The 9,685-nt window shown below is 42.0% G+C and overlaps 1 long non-coding RNA gene across 1 annotated transcript; it reads right to left on the bottom strand.

Annotated features, from left to right (window-relative positions):
* Positions 1–965: 965 nt before the first annotated feature.
* LOC144121644 (uncharacterized) lies at positions 966–9,298 on the bottom strand. The gene is made up of 3 exons (XR_013312654.1): positions 9,124–9,298; positions 7,271–7,343; positions 966–2,504 (listed from the first exon to the last, which is right to left on the bottom strand). It is a non-coding gene; the product is annotated as an uncharacterized LOC144121644 (long non-coding RNA).
* Between the last annotated feature and the right edge of the window lie 387 nt (positions 9,299–9,685).

Here is a 9,685-nt window from a genome sequence, read left to right as displayed (position 1 = left end):
TACAATGAGAAAGAACAAAATAGAACACACACAATGATTGTAAATTTTCACACAGAGTAAGCTGCATTTGTATTTGAAGCAAATTACACCAACAATCATGCTTTCAGAAAACGGTGTAGATAAGCTTAAACAGTTCTATATAGTTATGGAGTGCTTGTAAATTTCATGAGTTTCGTGCACATATCGTACACTTTACATGAGTCACGGCCTACCTATTAAGAGCAAGGATCGGAACGTGTGCTCTCAGTGTTTAGAATACCACTGCTTTATACTTGTGTCCGTGGAAAAGGATACAAGAGTAACACGTTAGCTTGGTATTGAACTTGAGGTTAAGCATTACATACTAATCTGCTAATCACGCAAGAGAATGCATGGTCGGCAGTAGAGTCCCAAATAAATGATTAGCCTTGCCGCACCGTCACATTCCTTCTCAACACATTTTGGCGCCTCGGGTGCTCCCTGATATTATGCGGGAAATCTGCTAAGTCTTGGCAACGGTATTCGTTTCATTGTTAGTCTTGATAAGAGGAATGCATAGATTTAAGACGCCTCGCAAACTGCATTCTTGAATTAATTTTGCATGAAAATACGACGCCTTTCATTTGGAAAAGGGGCACAGAACAGGTGTCTTTAAGACCTTCAGTGACTGTGAGACAGTCGCTTGCACAACGTGTGTGTGTGAGTGTGTGTGTGTGGGGGGGGGGGGGCGTTCTAATGACGGAAAGACACAAAGTTATGATGCAGAAAGTATATGGCATAGTGGCTCACCCACCTTGACTGCGAGCGTCTTCGCCAGGAGATCTCCTTTGCGTGCGAGCACTAGAGAATGTGGCGGCTGCTAAATGGTGTAACAATAGCATATCCTTTTTTATGGAAGAAAGGATCACATCTTGTGGGTATTGTACATCCAGTCATGGTGATGACGGCCATACACCCACTTCATTTAGTGAAGTTTGACGCATTTTGCTACATGCTCTGGTGTTTTGTCTGGACCTGACCACAATGACATGCTAGTGCGAGGGCAGCAGGTATCAAGGAAGCATCAGCTGTCCGCTTTTGTCTTCGTGTCCTTCGTCCTCATAATTTTCTGAACCTCATCAACGCGAGGAAGTCAGCGTAGCCGAACTTGTACCACGAAAAGGTTGATTTTTTTTTAATAAGATTGCAGATGGAATGGGACCTAAGGCATTTTTAAAGGTTCGACGGCATGGGCCATATTATTTATGTGGAAAAGAAAATGCGGTTAAGTTAACCAACCACGACACACTGGTAAGCTGTGCGCAGATGAAGGCGGCATTTTTTTAGTGTCGAAGCAGGAATGGCTGATCGAGTCAAGTAGCTGCGTGCCACCTGTCGCCTATAGTGGTGGGCAGAGGGGTCAGGGCTGCGGAGGAGATCGGAAGATGGCAACTGAGCATGGAAAGTTACTAAAATAAGGCGACAGAATGCATCTACTGTTATTTGGACTGTAGCATGTGGGGGTCACAGTGTTGTTGAATAAACAAGGCGCGCTTCTCGTTTACAAGTGATGTCCTGCGCGGCGTGTAGTTGTCGCGCTTGCCCAGCGACGCAGTCCCGGCAGCCAAAGTCTGAACTAGAACTGTTCTTTTCTTTCTGTGTGTACTGCGTATGCTTAGTTCTATTTAATCCAGAGGAGTATTTATTTTATTCACATAGGCAACAACTTTTTATGAGAACTTTTGTGCATAACTGCTGTTTCTCAACACAATGCAAAATACTTTATGCACTTGGAATCCGCAAGAACCTTTGTGGAGGTTCCATTTTGGGAAGTCTATTTTTACAAATAATTGTTGCTAACTGAAAAAATATAACTTCGGACTCTGTAAGCAGCACAGTCTACTTTATAATTGTATCAAAGCAAGGGACTTCACTCAGCAGAAGCCTACCCTTTTATTTTATCCTATAGGAAGCAGTCGCTGCCGCAGACAATGCATACCTAAGATGAATCGCTTTCAATGACTTCCTGATTTTCCTAAAAGTTTTGCATATAAAACTTTGCTTTTAATTTAATATGATGATCAACCTTACATCACGCCAGGCGGAATTCGAGTCTCCTGAAAAAAGAACCTCTTACGGTGATGATACAAAGGAGGTTTAATACGATTTGTGGCGGGCAATTCTTAAAGTAGGAACAAAAGATCATAGCGCAGTATAGTACAAAAAGAGCATTTAGATGGGCAAGGCAGAGAATGCATCGTTCTCTATTTTACTGAACACACGAGGTGCTCAACACCCTCTATTACAAGATGCCTCCTGCTATTTATTAATTTCTACCCGTACTGTACACGTAAGCAATACTTACAAGGTGCTTTTCTGAAGTGGCAATGGGTCGTTCGCAGAATAGAGTCGGCAGTTTTTGGTAGCTCGCATTTCAGTGGCATATTCCAACGTGTGGAATGGTTGTGGCACCAGCATTCCTCCATCAAATCCAAGCCTAGTCGCGAGATGCACGCAGTTGTTCTTATTGTCTTCTGAACTAATGTCTGAAAAATAAACAATACCAAATAAAGATTATTTAAACAGAGGTGCAAATTATTTGGAAGACGCATTTGGTGACTGAAAATCGCTGCTTCTTCCGCTGTTGATAACAGAACATTTATACCGAAATTCATAAACGAGCCTTGGTTTGAAGACATTGACGACACTTGTTGATAGGAAATTGGTATATTTTTAACTTGTAAATGAAGTATTAGGAAAATAAAGTTACCAGCAAATGAAATGTTTCTGGCACAAAGGGAATAATTTCCTGGGATGCTCAAGTATTATTTTATGGAGCCTGGCTTAACAATTGGGCGCCTGATGCTCTGCGACGTCTTCCTTTAAAAGAGACAGAAAGACATGGCGAAGAAGTTCGCTTCTTCTTGTCTGTGAATAACTTGCCACTGCGACCCGTTTTTGAGGGTTGTCAGGGAAATAATTCGGCATGGTTGGCCGAAATGTGTGCTCGAAGAGTTAAAGCCCTCTTTGACACGCCATTTGGTAGTTTTGATTCGTGATGAATCTATGGTTGCACAAACCGTTATTAATCCAGAATGTTTGAGGAACGTTGTCCTTGGTTTACTCCATCAACAACATCTCAGCGTCAACAATATAAAGGCTGTAGCATGTTTAATGATCTGGTGGCTTAGTATAGATGACACACTGGAACAAACTGAGCGTAAGTGTGGTGTATGTCAAAGTGTATGCCGATGTCAAGCCACCATACAAATTTCCATTGTGGAGAACATAGTCGTAAGAAGGAATTCAAGTTTTCAAAGTCGTGATTCCCGTCAACGATGCTTAGCGGTGTTGAAAAAGTCACAATGCGAAGATGTGAGGCTCAGCGTCGATCTCAGTCGGCCAGGGTGATTCCACACTGTGGCGCAAAAACCAGAGTGCACAGACTGCGTAGCACAGTAGCGTTCCCTTGTTGCCTGGAGTCAGTGCGAAGTTGAGACAGGAGTTTATGCGCTAAAATGGACTAAAATAAGTTGCCTGATCACAAGAGGGAAGAGCGGCGAAAATATGTTTTCTTGGAGGGTGCCCCAGGTAAAGAAATACATCTTTTATAAAGATTGCGTTCGTATAACGACTATGCCGGCGAAATATTTAACAAAACGGCCGCAATACGAAGGAAACGCGACAATGGTCCAGATGTGCTTATTTGGCTTAGAAATAGGCAACTCCTGGACGATTGAGATAATACTGAGTCAAAACGCACTAAAAAGACGTCGATGTGATGGCCGAGAATGAAGAGCTAGCGGGGGCCGATTTCCCATTCCGCGGGGTATAACAACTCCGCTTGAAGCAAAATGGCAAGAAGTGTGTTCCAAACCGTCCCAGGTATGTAGAAAACGTAGGCGCGCAGACCACTCGACGTCGAGGTGGCAAAGGTAAGTTGCCGGCTTGACGCCGGGAAGGAAAGAATCCAGTATCCGGTCGAAAGTGGCCGGGGATTACAAGGATAAAATAGCAAGGCATTAAACTGTTAGCCATAAGGTGCTCCTAATGCTTTCTTTAGGCGGTCCATGTCATGCATAGCGATCTGTCCATTGCCAAAGCTGATATCTAGAGATAAAATCACACCAATGGGGTGAAAATATTTGAAGCTTTATTCCTTCAAGAATAAGACAAAAACAGGCGCTTGGCATTTTTTTACGAAAGCAGTACTAATGAAAAAGAGACACTGAGACCGGTTTCTTTCATGGAGAGATGTCTGGACATGTATTAGAGTGTGGCGTTTAGCGTCCCGAAGGAGCCTATGGGCCATGAGGGACACCGTAATAGACGGCTCAACATTAATTTAGACCACCTGAGATGGTTTACAGGCATTGACATCGAGAAGCGTATGCCCATTTTGGCTTTTCGTCTGTATCAAAAGGCGACCGCCGCGCCCGGGACTCGATCCAATAAACTTAAAAGGCGAATGTATTGCCACAAATTAAGAACATTCTCACAGCTTGCAAAACCACCTGGATTGATATGAGTAGGTATATTCTCCTTTCAAATAATGCAAAAATGAAACAGGCGCTACGACCGCACGAGAGACACACGGGCAGCACTACACTTAACTTCCATAGACCCTCCCTCCCTCCCTAGACCCTAGTCTCTAGTTCCATTAAAGTCCCTCCTCACTCCGTCTAGTCACCTCCACTCTGCTCACTTCGCTTTAGATGTACCCCCCCCCCCCCCCCCATAGACCTGCATCTGGTGTGGACCGCAGCCCCATAGTGACGCCAATGACTTCGGCACCGTATATTCGTTCACCGGTAACGGTGTCAAGTGACCCGTGCATACTTTCGGGTAGGCGCTACACTACCTTTTTTAGTACACTGAAACGCAATCTTTATGCAACGTTGTGAGGGTTGTACCTGTGATGAATTGCTTCAGCTTATTTTTGTTTAATGTGCGACCATGTTTGCGTTGCGGTTGTATGACTGAACTCGGAAGGTTACACGTGGCTTCTGCTTTGCGGAAGACTTTCTTACGTGCATGGAGTTCTAAAAAGCTTAACTGACGTACTACGCCCAACATCACACGGAAGCGGCCGGCGCCTGACACCCGATGGAAGAAACGGCTTGCCGTTATTGCCGTCGAATGTAAGTACAGGAGTGGAAAATTTCTTTGGCGATGTGTCGGAGGGGTGGATGATGTCTGCGAATGCATTTAGCTTTGGTCTTGACTTCTTGCTCGCAGTGAGGTGCAAAATGCAAGGACGACGTCATCTTTCCAGTAAGTCCTCTTAATCTCCCGTTCAGAATAAGCAATCGATCTGACGAATATAGACTTCGCAATAACCCAGTGGGATATTGTATACCAAGCATTCGTTTCACAGAAGAATTTATGTTCTGTTACAAACTGGAACCAGCGACTGTTCTTGCCACTCACCAAGCCGCATATTCTGGGTTGATTTCATAGGGCCTTAAAACCGACATTGACGTGATGTCTAGTAATATTGGTGCGGTTGAGCTTCTCGAAGATTGCTGTGATTTTATCAATGGTAACTTGGATGTTAATCAATGTGTTTTGGATTATTGTTGGATTTATTGAAAGCATTAGATACCGTGGAGAACTCCGTTTTGTTACGTAAGTTGGAAAGTATTGGATTCCGTGGTCCATACTAACAATTTTTTGCAAGTTACCTTTCGCACCGTAAACAAGTAGTGAAAATTAAAGAATCATTTAGTACTTTTTCTCATATTCAGTACGGCGTTCCACAAGGTTCTGTTTTGGGACCCTTTTTGTTTATTGTTTATGTAAATGATATGGTTAATCTAACATAAATGCAAAATTATTTCAGTATGCTGATGATACAGATTTAGTGATATCCCATGAATCAAGCCCACTCGCACTTAAATTACTTCAGTACGATATCAATAAAATAGTAGATTGGTTATCTGGAAATCAAATATACATAAACATAAGCAAAACTGTGTTAATGTGTTTCAGAAATCCGCGCAAGAATGTTGATCTTACCCAGTCGGTTAATCTGCATGGTAGCAACTGTGCCAAATGTGAATGTTCTCCACTACCCTACTCGAGCAGTGTTAAATATCTTGGCCTATATCTTGATTCCAACATGTGTTGGTCTTCCCAAATTGACTATTTATTAAAACGACTCCATGCTCTTTCTCTGCAGCTTTATCGTATCAAATACACTACACCTATAAACTTGCGTCGGACTGTGTATAGATCTTTAGGAGAATCTATCCTTAGATACGGTGTTTCAGTGTATGGTTCTTGTTCACCTTGTAAGATTAAGAAGGTAGATAGTTTCCTGTGCAGAATCTCCACTAATTTATTGTATGGCACTGCTTACGAGAAGTCCGACCATAACACCAGAATGGTTAAAGCAGGAGTTATTCCTCTGCATGACTTGTACTTGCAGGTGGTAGTTCTGAGAAACTACTTTTCAGCACAGTTTAAACAGCCAGATAAAAAACCAGAGTCGCTCAGCACATAGCGCGTTATAAAGTTCCGAGGGTTTATACACATTATGGTAAAAGGACACGACAGTTCTATATACCCTACCACTTTAACAAACTACCTGCAAATGTGTTTGATTGTGATTCATTGACGGTTGTGAAATCTGGACTGCAAGCGTGGTTTGAAAGTTTTAAAGAAAGGAAATACTGAGTTGCTTTCTAATTTCTATCTTGTTTGTGCTCTATTTATTAACTCCAGATTTTCTTTGCGTTACATAATTATCAATCGCTAAATTTGTTGACTGAACTATATGTAATATTTCGACTTTGTGTTATTGCTAATTTTTTTTCTTCTTCTTTTTGCATTGTAAATTGTGCAATTTCAGCGTTTTGTATTGACCGCATGCTGTTGTGACTGCCGTGGCCCGCCCACAAGCGCTTGCGCTTCTGCGGGCACACGCTATGTACTGTATATACATATCTTGCAATAAAATTCCTGTATTCCTGTATACATTCCCTTGATTATGCTCGAGGCTCGACGAATATAAGGCATGCAGTGCAGATGCTTTCATTTTCTTCCTCATCGCGTCTTTCGTGTCTTTATTTTTCAGATCATGGTTTTTTAAACAACCTCTCCCAATTTTACAGGTATCTTGTTCGAATCAGGCAGTAATTTTCAGGTCTGAAGATTACCACTCCCGCATGATGACTGACAGCAAAACACCCCGAAAAAAATGGATACCCTCATGCTCTCTTTGTGCGGCGCTAAAAGACGTAAATGGCAAAACAACAGGATCAGGCATTAGTTCCGTTTGTCAAATAAAAACATAGGTAAAAGTTGTCACCTCAAGTATTCTATAGTGCTTTTCCTCTGGCATTTGTTGCTTTGAAGGGTCCTTCTTGTCCATCGTTCTAAGGCTGTGAGCAAAGGCATAGCAGTTGCATGGGCACGGAACAGGCAGACCATGAAAGGAAAAAAGATGAGTGTGAAACATTGAGCAAGTATTTAGCAGGGAATTCCTCATTTGCTTTCTTTTAGTCTCATACATATTCACATGACAGAGCTCAGAAAAGATCGTGGACGCGTCTTTTACTGTTTCAATTCCCAAATTGATGGCCTTAGAACTGTAGGGTATACTGTTGGGAACTTATTTGTGCTCTGGTATTACCGTGTATCTTGCCTGAGATATATAACTTTTTTAATAAGAAGGAGTCGAAACTATAAGAAATTTGGGCATAATACCATCCAGTGTAATGCAATCTGTAAGAAATCAAACTTTGCATCTATGTTCCAGGAACGTTCCGCACAAAAACGTTCTTTTTATCTACATGCATGTATTCTCCGGTTTTCAAAAAAGTGTTCCTTGTGCTCACTTGTGTAGCGTTAAAAATATTTTGCTCTTAGTAAGGTGTCGTAACAGCGCGTGGCAGCTCCTGTTGTAAAACCCTGAAATTCGACACAGGCGGTGCACCACAGTTGTTTCTGACGTTTTGATTCCATTTGTTTTGGAATCATACGGTGCAAATGAGAGACCGAACTGATGAGCAAAATTCATAATATTCGAAATAATTCATATTACGCTTCCGCTGTTATGAAGCCAGATATCATTAAAAGCAGGGAACCTACCCAAGTAAAAACACCAGCTGCAAAAAAAGTAGAATTGTGACAACAAAACAAGAGAAATGAAGAGTATACACACTAAGAACACAATCACTTATGAATAATGAAGTGCTTGTAGTGCTTTGTCAAACTGACTTGCAGATTCAGCTGAGTAGTAGCGTGAAATAATTCTGTTCTTGAGTGTTTCGTGGAAAAAATAACATTAAAAAAATTGGGCTCACTAAAAATGAGAGCAAGTTGTGGCACAGCGGCATCTGAGTGTGGGGCAAAAATTCTTCAACCTATGTTCGAGAATTTGGTCTAAATGCATTAGTGTAAAAAAAAGTTGGCCTCCCATCGTCGGATTTAGATGGCATTTCAGAGGCTTGCACCATTCCCACCAGTGAATGCTGGTTTTTAGATTAATCACAGCACAGTTTGCCTAAGGCACTAACGGCACGTGGAACTCTTCATATAAACATCACTATGATCTTTCTATATAGGTCTTCTGCCGAACGAAATATGTTTCATTATAATCTATTTTATATGCGCCATCTGCGGCCTATGAAATCCCCCAATATTTGGTACTCTTAATCGTTCTTCTATCTCTGATGCATCGTCTAGCACCTGCCTTGTGGTAGAATTCAATTCACTACCTTATCAGACATTCATTTATCTCTTCCGATAAGCCAATATTCCCACATATATGTCTACTTCTTTAATTGATTTCTGCTTGATTACTGAAAATATGTATGTCCCTTAGCTCCCTCTTCCATATTCTTATGCTATAACATTCTCCCAGTCGTTACCCTTAGTCGACGCTGCAACATCTTAAATTTGCGCAGAAAGCTGTTGCTATTTTCTTCTTTGAACACAGAGCACAAAATTTTTCATCATGCATATCAACAAACTAGCCACATTTTCTGCTCTCCACAATGAAAAAACATTGGCCATGCCTCACTGTTTGGAATCTGGTAAAAGCGTACAGTCTGGCTTAAGCCTATCAAGGAGGAAGGGGCCGATAACAAAAAATACCATTTCTAGCTGCATAGCAACATTGCATTTGAGTACATGCCACAAATAAAGAAAAATACCTACCTTACACATGCTCCTAAACGCAAATGCAGATAAAGATCTGATCCTGGGACGAAGGAAGAGGCAAGAATCCAGGCATACTACCACACGTTGCCCTCTTTTCCAGAAGGGCAACTGCTTGTGGGTTCTTGCAGAAAACAACGGGAGAGAAGGAAAACAGAGCTGCACCATCGTGCGACCAAAGGTACCGCGTGAAGTGTCGATAAGAACACATGGCTAGATAGAGTTGTCACTACGCGCTTAGAGGCATATCTTTTCCGGCCTTTCTTTAGACTACGGCAACGTTGCCCGGCGGTGCAAGAAGGGCGACTTGGAAAATGGCGCGACTGTTAACTGCGACGCGTAGGCTGTCTATAAATTATTTCCCGACCCCTTCTAACTGACGTAGTATTGGTCGCGTGGCACCATAGAATGAAGTTTTGAATTATACGCTGTGGAAGTTTGCATCAAGTTTGCCGGAGCGTTCATGAATTGGCCACGTCACACACGGTTATTTTGCAACATGAAACTTGAAGTCGAAGCAATCTTCATTTTCAACCGCGCAAAACAGTACATAAAAAATTTT

The sequence above is a fragment of the Amblyomma americanum genome, chromosome 2 (assembly GCF_052857255.1).
Source record: "Amblyomma americanum isolate KBUSLIRL-KWMA chromosome 2, ASM5285725v1, whole genome shotgun sequence".
Lineage (NCBI taxonomy): Eukaryota > Metazoa > Arthropoda > Arachnida > Ixodida > Ixodidae > Amblyomma > Amblyomma americanum.
The sequence above is the reverse complement of the archived record's forward strand: the minus strand, read 5'-3'. Positions and strand labels throughout refer to the sequence as shown.